This window comes from Antechinus flavipes, chromosome 4 (genome assembly GCF_016432865.1).
Source record: "Antechinus flavipes isolate AdamAnt ecotype Samford, QLD, Australia chromosome 4, AdamAnt_v2, whole genome shotgun sequence".
NCBI lineage: Eukaryota > Metazoa > Chordata > Mammalia > Dasyuromorphia > Dasyuridae > Antechinus > Antechinus flavipes.
In genome coordinates, this window is record NC_067401.1 from 87,093,070 (window position 1) to 87,106,698 (window position 13,629).

The following is a 13,629-nucleotide window of genomic DNA, read 5'->3' on the forward strand; positions in this document are numbered from 1 at the left end:
TCATTAAATGCCTTTTTATACATAAAACTGTGTGATACAAAGAGATAAGAAATGAAAAAATCCCAAACTTCAAAGAGAGAGAAGTAATATTTATGACCTTAAAATTCTATATATAAAATGTTCAAAGTTCAGGTAATACAAGGTAGTAATTATAGCCTGTAGACCTCACTTAGATTTGCCATTTGTGACTTAAAAATGGAAGATATATCCTGTTAAAAATTAGACATTTTGTGAAAAGGATAATGCAGTAGTACTGTATAACAAGGAAGTACATATCAATCTATACATTATGGAATAGTGGAAAGAGCTCTGCATTTGGAGCCAAAGGTTCAAATTCTGATTCTAACACTTAAATGGGACATATAATTTTAGTATATATATTCAATATGAATATATTCGGTATGTTAAATGAAGTTAAATGAAGTCACAAATAGATCTGTGATCTGAATGACCTGGACATTCCCACCAATGAGGCATATCAAAATCTATTCATTGCCTGATATGCTTATCTAGGGCTTTCCATAAGTTCATCACAGCAGAGTCCATAAAATATGCTAGCTAGAGTTTTATTCATTTCCCCAAGAATACCAGTACTTCAACTATTTGATATCTGTCATATCTTACCTTGTGACCAGTCCATTTTTTTTTTTTTTTTTTACTGTTTTACAATTTCTTGATGAGTTCTTTGAAGTTCCTCATTAGTTAAGTGTTGCTATCTGCTCACACCTACTATATATCTTCCACTGATCCTGGTATTATTTTCATTTTTAATTCCTCAGAAACTCTGTTGTATGAAAAAGAATAAACATATAGTGCCTATTATGTGTCAGGTACTGAGAGAAGTCCTTTCTACAAATATTTCATTTGATTCTCACAATAGCCCTGGGAGGTAGATGCTATTATTATTATTATTTTGTGGCTGAGGAAACTGAGGCAATGAGAAGTTAAATAACTTGCCTAGGTTCATAGAGCTAATAACTGACTGAGCCCAGATTTGGATGTAAATTTTCTTGATTTCAGGCTTAGTCCTCTGTCCCATGTACCAGTAGCTACCTCTATCTCATCTGAGTCATACAAAACATTGATAGAATATTAGTATTTAAAAGATGGGTCTTTGTTCTTGGGAGAAGCTTAGGGTCATCAAATTATTAGTTGAGATAATTTTCAAAGATGCATTTTTTTGTTAAGAAGAGATTTTTGAGTTTTCATTTTTTAATTATAGTGTTTATTTTTAATACATATTGCTTTGTAAACCATGTTGAGAGAAAAAAATCAGAGCAAAAGGGAAAAATCATGGGAGAGATAAAAAAAGACAGAAAAAAGAAGTGGACATAGCATGTGTTGATTTATATTCAGTCTCTTTAGATCTCATAAGCTGCTTTTAAAGCACTATGTAAATATCAGCTTTTATTGTTTTTTATTATTATTATCATTATTTCACCTGTGATCTTGAATGAATTACTTAACCTCTTAGCTTTTTAACTGAGAAGTGAAAAAGTTGAATTAATTGGTCTCTGTGGTCCTTGATAATTCTGAATGTCATTAATCCCTGAATCCAAGTGGAGAGAAGGAACTGAAGAAGGGACCCTGAAACTCTAAAACTCGTTGGAGATAATTACCTTCAACACTGCCTCAATGAGAGATCACCCCTGGGAATCAGATAAAGTGATTTATTTATCTAGGTGAGGTTGGTTCAGTTCTGAGCTAAAGAATTCCAACCCTATTGAATTAAAGAGACTCATTCAATTCTATTCAAATTCCAGCCCAAGCTGAAACCCAGCTTGTAGATAAAAAGAGCCAACTTGGAACAATTCCTTGCAAAGGACCTGACATGCCATGCCATGCTATGCCAAGGAAACATCTGCCCACTGAAATAATATCCTCTTACAATGTTACCCTCTCTTTATCCTCATCTTTTCCTTACTGAGACTTTTGCCTTTCTGTCAAGGATTTCTCTAAACTTTATTTCTCTGCCAGAACTCCTCCACTGAGGAACTCAGCCTTTTTATTCTTACATAGTAAAGGCTGACTTCCCAATGCCAATAATAAACCTCTTTTATCAGTCTAGCCTTTTCAGGTTTGTAAATTCCTTTACAGAAAATCTCTGCACCGCCAGAAAGGGGTTCCCCCAACTCCCTACCCTTGTGCTGAATCCCAAGGGGTTGTAGGAGAACCAAACTTCTCCATTTGGTTCCTTGAACTCCAAACCTGCCACCAGACCTTATCATTTAACTTCCTGACCACCAGGAACCCTAATCTCATTTTGGTTCCCTAAATCTAGACCTCATAATTTGGTTCCCTGACAAAAGGGAACCCCCAAACCTAAACCTCATAAGAATCAATCAACAAACCATAAATTTTCAAAGCACCTGCTATGGTAATGACTGAATAAATTGTGATATATGAATAAAATGGAATATGATACTTTAAGAAATAAAGAAATAATTTCAGAAAAATATGAAAATACTTATATGAACTGATGTAGAATGAAGTGAGCATAAGGAAGATAATTTAAAGTCTACTATCAACATTGTTTTTAAAAAAAGAATAGCTTTGAAATACTTGAGAAGTGATAAATTTAATTCAATGAGTAAATATGATAACAGAAGGAGAATAATGAAGGATGCTACTCACCTAAACAGGTGATAGACTATTATGCATAGTATACATATTTTTGGATAAGGTCATTATGGGAATATTTATTTTGCTAGATTATTGCTTTTCTATTACAAGCTTTCCCTTTTTCTTTTCCTAGAAGGAAGAAAAAAATCTTTTATTTTGGAAAAGATAAAATTTAATTAAAAACAATATTTTTTTTTTTTGTAAAATGCCTAACCACTGTGCTAAATACTGGGAATATAAGGGCAAAAAAGGATCCTTACTCACAGAAACATACATCCCAATGCGGGAGACAACAAATAGGCATGTGCATATGCATATGTATATTAATATACCTAAGCAGCATATAAACAAAGTAAATAAGTTGAGAGGGATACTAGCAATTGAGGGATCAACAAAACTTCATGTGAAAAGTAGTGCTTGAAATGCATTTTAAAAGAAGAATGGGACTTTGTAAATAATATTATGTTGTAAATAATGTGTAGTAGGGAGATTTTAAAACATGATAAAGAACATTTGGAGAAGGATCAAAAGAATGAAAAAGAACCAATTGAGTGAATAAAGAGTATTGTGGATTACTAGGCTATATAGAGTTATTGGACCAATTTCTAATAGAGATAACAAAGCTGGCGTACAGGCAGGGTATAATTGTTTATGGGGGACTAGAAACATGAGAACATCTGTTAGAAACAAAGCAGCTGAAAAATTTTTGACTAGTCTTGCTGACAATTTTCATTCAAAAAACATAGGACTCAGAGAATGAGTCTTTTCTAGATATAGTAATGCTCAGTAAGGACGAACTTTTTGCAAAAGTTCTCATCTCTTTTGAGATGAGATATGTGAGAAGTGATCCTTCTGCAGGTTCATCAGAAAAGTATATTCTAAAGATTAAAGATAAGATGATTTTAAAGATTTCAGAAAAAGTATAGGGAGATTAAGATTTTATAGGGGAATCAAGCTAAATAATTACAATGTTGACATAAACATAAGTGACTAAGAAAAATAAGATAAAAAGGAAATGTCTGAAGAGATCAATGTCTTTGCCCCAAATCAGCTAATTCAGATTTCTAAAATTTATGCAAGCAAGCACAAAGAGGCAGGATGAATTTGAGAATATATATTGTCTTCTGAGAACATCAGGGATGCTAAAACCTGGAGCAAATTGATGCTTACATGTGTATCTAAATTATAGCAGAAACGGGTGGGGGCACTGTATTTGGGGCAAGAAGAAAAATCAAAGCAAGGTTAGAACTTGAGAATGATGGGATGAAGGAACCCGTTTTGACCTTATCTTAGTTTAGGGTGTTAGGTGTTACTCAACCTAGTTTCTGCCATAAAATTTCCAGTTTTCCCAGCAATATTTGTCAAATAGTTCTTATCTCAGAAGCTGAAATTTTTGGATTTATCAAACACTCGATAACTATAGTCATTGAATATTGTGTCTTGTAAACCTATCTTACTCCATTGATCCACTGTTTTATTTCATAGCCAATACCAAATGATTTTGATAACTGCAGATTTATAATATAGTGTGAGGTCTAGTAGCCACCTTCCTTTGCATTTTTCTATTAATTCTCTTGAAATTCTTAACCTTTTGTTTTTCTGGGTGAATTTCATTGTATTTTCTAGTTCTAGTTTTTTGGAAGTTTGATTTGTATGATACTGAATATGAATAATGAAATTAATTTAGGTAGAGCTCTTCTTTTTATTATATTAGCTCAGCCTACTCATGAGCATTTGCTATTCTTCCAATTGTTTAGTTCTAATTTTATTTGTATGAAAAGTGTTTTATAATTGTGTTCCTATGGTTCTTAGCTTTGTTTTGGCAGGTAGACTCTCAAAAATTTTATATTTTATATTATTTTTTAAATGGGATTTCTCTTTCTATCTCTTGTTGCTGGACTTTGCTGGTAACATATAGAAATGCTGAGGATTTATGTGGGTTTATTTTATATCTTGCAACTTTGCCAAATTTGGTAATTATTTCTAATAGTTTTTTAGTTGATTCTCTAAGATTTTCTAAGTATACCATCATATCATTTGCAAAGCATGATAATTTTGTTTCCTCATTACCTACTCTAATTCCTTCAACTTCTTTTTCTTCTCTTATTGCTGAAGCTATCATTTCTAATACAATATAGACTAGTAATGATGATAGTGGACAACCTTATTTCACCCCTATCTTATTGGAAATGCTTGTAGTTTATTCTCATTACATATAATGCTTGATGATGATTTTAGATGGATGCTACTTTCCATTTTAAGGAAAACCCCATTTATTCCTTTGGTTTCTAGAATTTTTCATTCTTTCTTGGTTTATATTGCTTTTTTTTTGCATCTATTGATATAATCATAACTTCTGTTAATTTTGTTATTGGTATGGTCAATTATGGAAATAATTTTCCTGATATTGAACCAGTCCTGCAATTTTGGTATAAATCAAATTTGGTCATAGTGTATTATCCTGGTGATAAGTTGCTAAATTTTTCTCTGCCAATATTTTATTTAAGATTTTTGCATCAATATTCATTAGGTAAATTTCCTTTCTCTGTTTTTTGCCTTGCTTTTCTCAACCAAGAAGAATGATAATCTGCTTTGGAAATTTAGGGAAAACATTATTAGCAGGAGATTAAACCATAATATAAGGTAAATTAAAGAGAAAGGAGATCAAGTAGAATCAAGAAGTAAAAGGTTAGAAGACTTTTCCTATTTCCTTTCCTCTCAACCCAGGAGATTCATCTGAAAATGTATATGGGAGACAGTTGAAAGAAGGCTATAGTTAAAGTTAGATAATCTTGGTTGAAAGGCTGGCGTTGTTACTTCCTGTTCAACCCTGGACAATTCATGTAATATTTCTGAATTGTTTCTTAAACTGGGAACTGGAATAAATGATTTCAAAAGTTCCTTCCTTCTTTAAAGTCCATGAATATTTAAATATTCTTAAGTCAAAAGCCCAGAAGAATTCCAGGAGATTGAAAGGACATGAAAAATGACTTCTGTGGCACTGAAAGATATACTTGAAAAAATTATGGAAAATGATAGAGGTGCCCCAAATTGGAAATGAATAAATGCTGTCCCAACTTTCAAAAAGAAGTAGTTTGATTCTTCAATTAATATTACAAACTTAGCCTCAATTATTGATAAAATTCTAAGATATATTATTAAAGGAACAACCTTTATTCTTGGAAATCAGAATAGTGTTTGCTGAGAACTAGCATGGGTAAATCAATAAAAAGTCATCCTATACTAAACCTATTTATTATTATTATTATTTTACAAGATTACTAGTTAGATTGATAGGGTAAGGAGAATACCATAGATATTTTGTGTAAGGAAAGGGGTCAGTCCTTTGGAACTTTGTAGTTAATCTCTATGTTTAGTCGTTTGTTTGTTTTTTGAGAAAATGGGAATGCTGTCTCTGATATTTACATTTATTCCTCCCCTTTAATTGGTGAGAGATCTGAGGAGAGAAAGTAGGAAAACATCTAGCTAGGCAAATTTATTATGTAGTATTCCAAGAAGGGAGTGGTTAGCATGATGTGAGAAGATTGCTAGTAGGCAATGAATTAAAGAAATGGAGATATTTAACTTAGAGGAAAAAAAAAAAGATGTAAGAGTTCCCTTCAACTATTTGAAGAACTATCAAGTGGGATGGAGATTAGATTAATTCTTCTTGGCCTCAGTGGGTAGAATTAGGAGTGTAGTAAAAATTATAAAGGACCTTTTTTGTCAATATAAGGAAAAACTTCCCAATAATTTAAGTTACACAAAAATGAAATGAACTATCATAGGGTCAGTAGTACTTAAGCTACTTTCCTGAATTCTTGCGATATTTTCCCTAGGAGTGGAGCTCGGGATTTTGGCTCGGGATTTTTGATATTCTTGAGACTTTTCATTTTGAGTTTTTTGTTAGGACATGATCAATGAATTCTTCCCATCTTTATTTTGCCCTTTGGTTCTAGATCTGGGCAGTTTTCACCTGTTATTTCTTGAAATATAATGTCCAGGTTTTTTAAAAATCATGTTTTTAGGAAGAATCCAAAGAATCTTGACCCTGAAGAACCCATCCTTTTCATTTTTATGCTATCTCTGGTTCTCAGGGATTTGAAGATATCCTTCTGACCCCCATGGGTTTACAACTATTCTAATGCTTTTGGGGAGGCTCTTTGTTTTGTCTCCTGACACAGAGTTTTGCAAGTTAGATCTGACCATTTTCTATTTGAGATGCCATAGAATTGTTTGCCTTCCTTGGTGTTGAAGGTCTATTTCCTACTTTCCATGGAGTGCTAACTGGGTTGTATAATTCTGGGGTAAAAAAAAACCTCACATATTGTAGTTTCTCATTGGATTTCTTGATCATTACTTCATCTTGTTAACTTCTCCAATTTTTACTGAAGGGAGAAAGATTTAGTCAGTATGCTATGATTCAGTTAGCTTTCTTGGCTAGATGACTTCCAAATACAAGGTTATGGTGAATGAAAATCTTTGAGAGAATTGTACATTTGAAATGGCTGATATTATTGTACTGATTCCAAAAGGTACCATTTCAAGATAGGTTGGATCCTTAGCCTTTATATTCTTTTAGTAAACTCCCAATGGCAGACCCATGCTGATGTAGCCTCTTCAAAAAGGAATCTATTTTTAAATGATGTGACTAATTTAGCTTGGTTATTTTCAGCATTTTAGCAGCAGCAAGGAAACTCAACATAAGGATTGTCAATAAGGTTCAGTTGGTTGCCTACTGCTCAAATGAAAGAAAATAAAATTCTATGAAAACACTGTTCACATTTACATAGCAATGTGAAGGATGAGGCATAGGCTCCTCAGAAGTAAATATATTAACTATAACTTTTATTTAATCATTTATTATATCTAATTCATAACATTTTACATAATCTGAGATTTTTACATAATCAGTGTAGTAATTAGATGGAGACAAGAAGGAATGTTTTAGACACTTAGTAGTTGTATGATCCTGGAAGGGTCACTATGAATTCTTTTGGCAATTAATCTATTCTATTTAAGAGGCAGCCCGGATTTGAATTTAGGAATATGAGTTCACATTTGGGCTCCTCACTGCCTATATGATCTCAGCAAAGTCACAACTTCTCTAAGCCTCAGCTTAGATATTTCTCCCAAGTTCCCTTTCAGCTTTGAATATTTGCCTATTCTTATCCCATCTCTGTTATTTACTGGTTGTGTAACTAATCACCTAATCTCTTGAAGCCTCCTTTTCCTCATCTGCAAAATAACGGAATTGTTAGAGTCAATGACAAATTTATTATGTAATATTCCAAGAAGGGAGTGGTTAGCATGATGTGAGAAGATTGCTAGTAGGCAATGAATTAAAGAAATCGAGATATTTAACATAGAGGAAAAAAAAAAGATGTAGGAGGAATATAAGAGTTCCCTTCAACTATTTGAAGAACTATCAAGTGGAATGGAGATTAGATTAATTCTTCTTGGCCTCAGTGGGTAGAATTAATTCTCTGTTATTTACTAGTTGTGTAACTAATCACCTAATCTCTTGAAGCCTCCTTTTCCTCATCTGCAAAATAATGAAATTGTTAGAGTCAATGACTAAATTTCTTTCTAGCTCCAAATCTGTGATCCAGTGTCTATTCACATTGTTTCCATTGTCTGGAGTTCCTTCCCCATGTCTCTCTTCCTCCAAATTCTGTCTACTTTTAAAGATTTGACTCGTCTTGTCCATGAAGTTTTCCTGATTGTTTTCAAACTGATTCATTTTCCTTTCTTCTAAATTTATGGAGCCTTTTTCATTCTTACATCAAGGCTAAGCACTCACTATTTGCTGAGAGGCAATACTGGCTAAGCACCTACTAAGTGCTGAGAGACAACACAAGATAGAACAAAATAACTGTCTTCTTTGTTATCTCTAGTGAAGTGACTTTGGGTAACTCCCTTAACCACTCAGGGCCTCATTTTATTCATCTGAATGATAAGTTTAATGTCTTTTCCATATGGCCATCATAAAGACTAAAGGAGATAAAGTTGTGAAAGGTTTTGGCAAACAATGAAGTATTATATAAATTAAGAAATTATGATTTATAGGAGTCAGGTAAACACTAAACTTGAGTATTTGGGGTTCTTCCCACACTTTTAATATCCCTATCCAAACTATTTACAAATCCAAACTATTCTACCTCTACTTTTCTTACCAATTTCTATATCCATTCTTCTCTCTTTCCTTTTTTCTGTTGAACAACTATTTTGGGCCCTCATCATCTAGACTATTTCAATAGCCTCTTAACTAGTTTCTCTGCCTTCATTCAGTATAAAAAGGGAATTAAACCCCTTTTATACTACTATCATTAATATTCCTAATGAACAGTTTTATTTCTCTTACTCCCTCATTTAAAAACAAAAATAATCTCTCAGTGACTTTCTATTACCTACCAATGATAGAGTCCAAACTCTACTGCCTGCAGTTTGAAGTATTCAATTTTGCTCATTATCTAACTCCTATCTACCTTTCCAACCTTATCTGTCTATTGCCTTTAAGGCATTGTACTTCCAATCACTTTGAACTCTGGTAAAATCTAATAAATAGTTTAGGTTCTTTGTGAAGTTTTTTTAAATCCTCTTAGAAATGAATTTGCCTTTTCTGAATCTTTCATGATGTTTTGCTTGGCCCTCTCCATGTACTAGTAGTATTTGAATTTATATTATATTTATTTATGTGCATATTTTTACTTCTCCTTATACATTGTACATTATCAATTTTTGAATTGAAGGAACTGTAGCTTATTCCATTTTGCTGGAGCTTAACCCTGTAACTTATACATTCTTGGCACTTAATAAATATTTGAGAGCTTAAAACTTAATTGGATTATAATGTCCCTGAGAAGAGAGATAATGTCTTATTAATCTTTTTACTCTCCTAACTTTACTAGTTTTGTGATGCTATGCAGGCAACTTAACCATTCCAGGATAGAATGGTTCATCCAAAAATCCTCATCTTAAAAAATGAGGTTGGCCATAATGGACATTTTTGGCTCTTTTCTACCTTTAATTCTTATGATCTCTTCCCATTCTAAAAGGCATCATAGTATGTGGGATTTGGATTTAAGGACTAGCTTATATTTAAACTTTGCTACTTACTACTTGTATGATATTGGACTCAACACTTTGGTGATAGTAGGAATTCTGTAAATGGTTTGGTGAAAGGATGAAATGAATCTATTTAGTATTGTTTACTTTTGTTGTGTATGAGTTTTGTCATTTCACCTAGAATAGACTTTTTGATATTTAATGAGATGTGACTATTTATTGCATTTCTATATCCCTACAAAATCTTTATATAGTGGTAAGCATATATTAATAAATATTTTTATTCAAGGAATGGTCAGCTTCTAGATTAAGAACTAGAAGGGATCTTAGAGATCATTAAGCACAGTCTATTCATTTTATAGAGGAAGGAACTAGGGCACAAGGAAGTTAGGTAATTTGTCCTATGTCACACAGCTAGTAATGGTCTAAGACATAATTTGAAGTTAGCTCTTCCTGACTCCAAATCCAAGTTCTTAGTGGTCAGATTATGTTAGTATCCCTAGCTCTTAAAACAATACTTTACTTGGAATGACCCTTTGATAATTCTGAATTGTTTTGGATAGGATTAAAGGATTGTTCATGAAATAAATACAGTGAAGAATATGAATGTTATGAAAAAAGCTATCCTTCAATGCAAATGGAATTTTAGAACTCTGAGGAAAGAGGAAGCATTTTGCTGGAATATTTTAATCCTCCTATTCAAGCAGATACCATCTCTTTAAGTGCATAAAGGGATGTGAGAAAGCCCTACTCTGTATAACAAGATGATACTAAAAGAGTTGGATGAAAAGTTAAATCATAGACACTTAGATATCTTGAATATACAGTTTTGTTAAAGCTCTTCTGAAATAATTTTTTGAATGTGGAAACATTCAGATATTTGTGGTCAAAATTATATTGTCTAATTGAATTCTTTACTTTTCACTGGAACCTTTTCAGGGCTTTGTGGACAGCTATGGTTATGGGGGCAGTCAGGCAGCACAATAAGAGAGCTTAGAATTAGGAAGCATCATTTTTATGAGTTCAAATCTGGTCTCAGACACTTACTAGCTGTGTGACCTTGAGTAAATCACTTAACCTTATGTGTCTCAGTTTCCTCATCTGTAAGATGAACTGAAGAAGGAAATAGAAAATCACTCTCATATTTTTACCAAGAAACCCCAAAAGGAGTTATAGCTGGTCATGATCAAAATGGCTAACAACAAATGGTTATAAAACAAACATTTCATATCAGGATTAAAAAAAAACAACAAAACAACCTATTTGGGTCTCTACTGGTTAGCTGAATGTTTGTCACATAATAAGCATTAAATTCTTGTCAACTGCCTAATTATATTATTTCTTTATTTCTCTAGCTTACAATTATCAGAGTAATAAGTATGTAATCTGAAGAATAATCCATAGGTAAAAGCTATATTTACTTCCCAGATTTGTTTTGAATGTCTTTTGTGTGATTATTTGTTAAAAAATTGTTTTATTAAAGCATTTTGATCTTATTGGTGTTGTTTGATCATTTTAGCAGGATCTTTCTCTTTATAAACAAGTTAAAGGTTTTCTTGACAAAGATAGTGTGGCTTGCCATTTACTTCTACAGCTCATTTTAACACAGTCGGTTTAGCTTAGAGCCCTCCAAATATCTCCAAATCCAAAGGTTTTGTCCTTCAGCCTCTGCCTCTGCTTTCTTCAGCCTCCAGCCAGCTCCACTTTTCATGTCATTCTGGTGAAATCTCTCAAAGTGCTCTGTGTCTGCACCAGAGTGCTCCTCTCCAGTCCAGCTGAACTCTCTTCTGCGACCAGCCAGCCAAGTAGAAAATATATTCTGGAATAGCTCTCTCTCTTCACTGGCCTTATATGTGAATCTTCTGAGAGAATGGGATTATGGGTTTTCTCCCATAGTGCTCTCTGGCCCAAAGAGCTTCAAGGGAGGTGTGAATTCCCAAAGTTACAAAGTTTACTTTGTGAAGCTGGCATACTTGTGAACTCCAATGAGTAAAGGTGCAAACACAAGCATTGTACTAATTAGTTCTACTTAGAACCTTGTTTCAGGTTCTGCCCAAAACATCTTCTTGTAAGATTAGATCAACTCTAATTAATTAGCAGTTTGTAAAGATTCCAACAGAAACTGAGACAAAGATGTGACTTATCCAGGATTACAGAGCTAATAAATGTCTGAGGCCAGATTTGAACTCAGGAAGATGAGTCTCCCTCATTACAGGACTGGCACTCTATCTATTGTGATACCTAATTATTCATCTTGTTTTTTTTTTCCCTGAGGAAATTGGGGTTAAGTGACTTGCCCTGGGTCACACAGCTAGGAAGTGTTAAATGTCTGAGGCCAGATTTGAACTCAGTTCCTTCTGACTTCAGGGCTGGTGCTCTACCCACTGCACTACCTAGCTGCCCCTCCAATTTTCTTTTAAATAAAAGTTTTTTCTCAGTATTGCCCTTAATCAACCAATTGAATCCTTTCATATTACATACAAGGAAAAGATAAACTAGTAATCCTGTGTGACAATGCATGCAACATTAAGCATCTGTAGACACCCATCTCTTAGCTAAGAGGAGGAAAGTACTTCATAATCTAGCTCCAGGACCAAATTATTATATTTCATCAGAGTTCAATCATCTTTCAGAATTGCTTTCATTTAAATTATTTTAATAATTCTGTTTATTGTTTTGCTCTATACAAGTTCATTTAGTAAAGAGTTCATGCTTTGCTGCATTCTTATATTTGTTATTTCTTATGTAACAATAACATTCTATTAAATTTATATTTCAGAATTCTTCTAGCAATGGACACACTTGGTTTCTAGAGTTTCTAGGGTAGTGTGTGTGGTCACTAAATGTATCTATATTTTTCAAAGATAAAGTATCTTTTATTTTAGATTGGTGGTGGTGGTGGTGATGGTAGATGATTAGTAAAGGGATTATTATACTGAAAAACTGTGAACAACATATTGAATGGCTTTTCTCAGAGAATTACAAACTATTTTCAGTAGTAGTTCAAATCTATTCATAGTTCCAGAAATACTGTATTTTAAGGTTTACATCTAGTATAATGTTTTAAAAGGTTTCATAGCATGAATACTTCTCTTTATTTTAGAAGGAAGAATCTTCAATTTTGGCATGTGGTGACTCTCAGAGCCTGTGAAGTGGTGTTATTTAGGTAAATATTCATGAATGTTCATTTGTGAGATATCATTTCCCCAATGCTTAAATAGCTCTGTTGTTTCAGAGCTGAAGTCACTTGTACACTGTTCTTGAGTCTGCAATCACTGATGAATTATGGTAGCCTCTAACAGCAGTAAGCCCCTGGATGCTATTGGTTAGAGACTGCTGTAATTACTTTTCTGAGAAGAACCAGATCATTATACATGGCAACAGCAAAATTATACAATGATCAATTCTGATGGACGTGGCTCTCTTCAACAATGAGATGATTAAAATCAGTTTCATTTGGTCTGTGATGAAGAGAGCCATCTATACCCGGAAAGAGAACTATGGGAAATGAGTGTGGACCACAACATAGTATTTTCACTCTTCTTCTTGTTGTTTGCTTGAATTTTTTTTTCTTTCTCTCTCTTTTAAACTTTTTGATCTGATTTTTCTTGTGTAGCAAGATAATTGTATAAATATGTTTGCCTATTTTGGATTTAGCATATATTTGTACCATGTTTAACATATATTGGGGGGATGAGATAAAGGGGGGAAATTGGAACACAAGGTTTTTCAAAGCTCAATGATGAAAAATTATCCTTACATATGTTTTGAAAATAAAAAAAAAAAACTTCAATTAAAAAAAAAAGTACTTTTGAGTATTTTCTGGGGTGGAGCCAAGATGGTGGAGTAAAGTCAGGAAGTTGCTCCAGCTCTCTCAGTTTCCTTGGAAAACCACATGAAACTAAGCATCTGAACAGAGTCTGTTGGAATGAAACCATT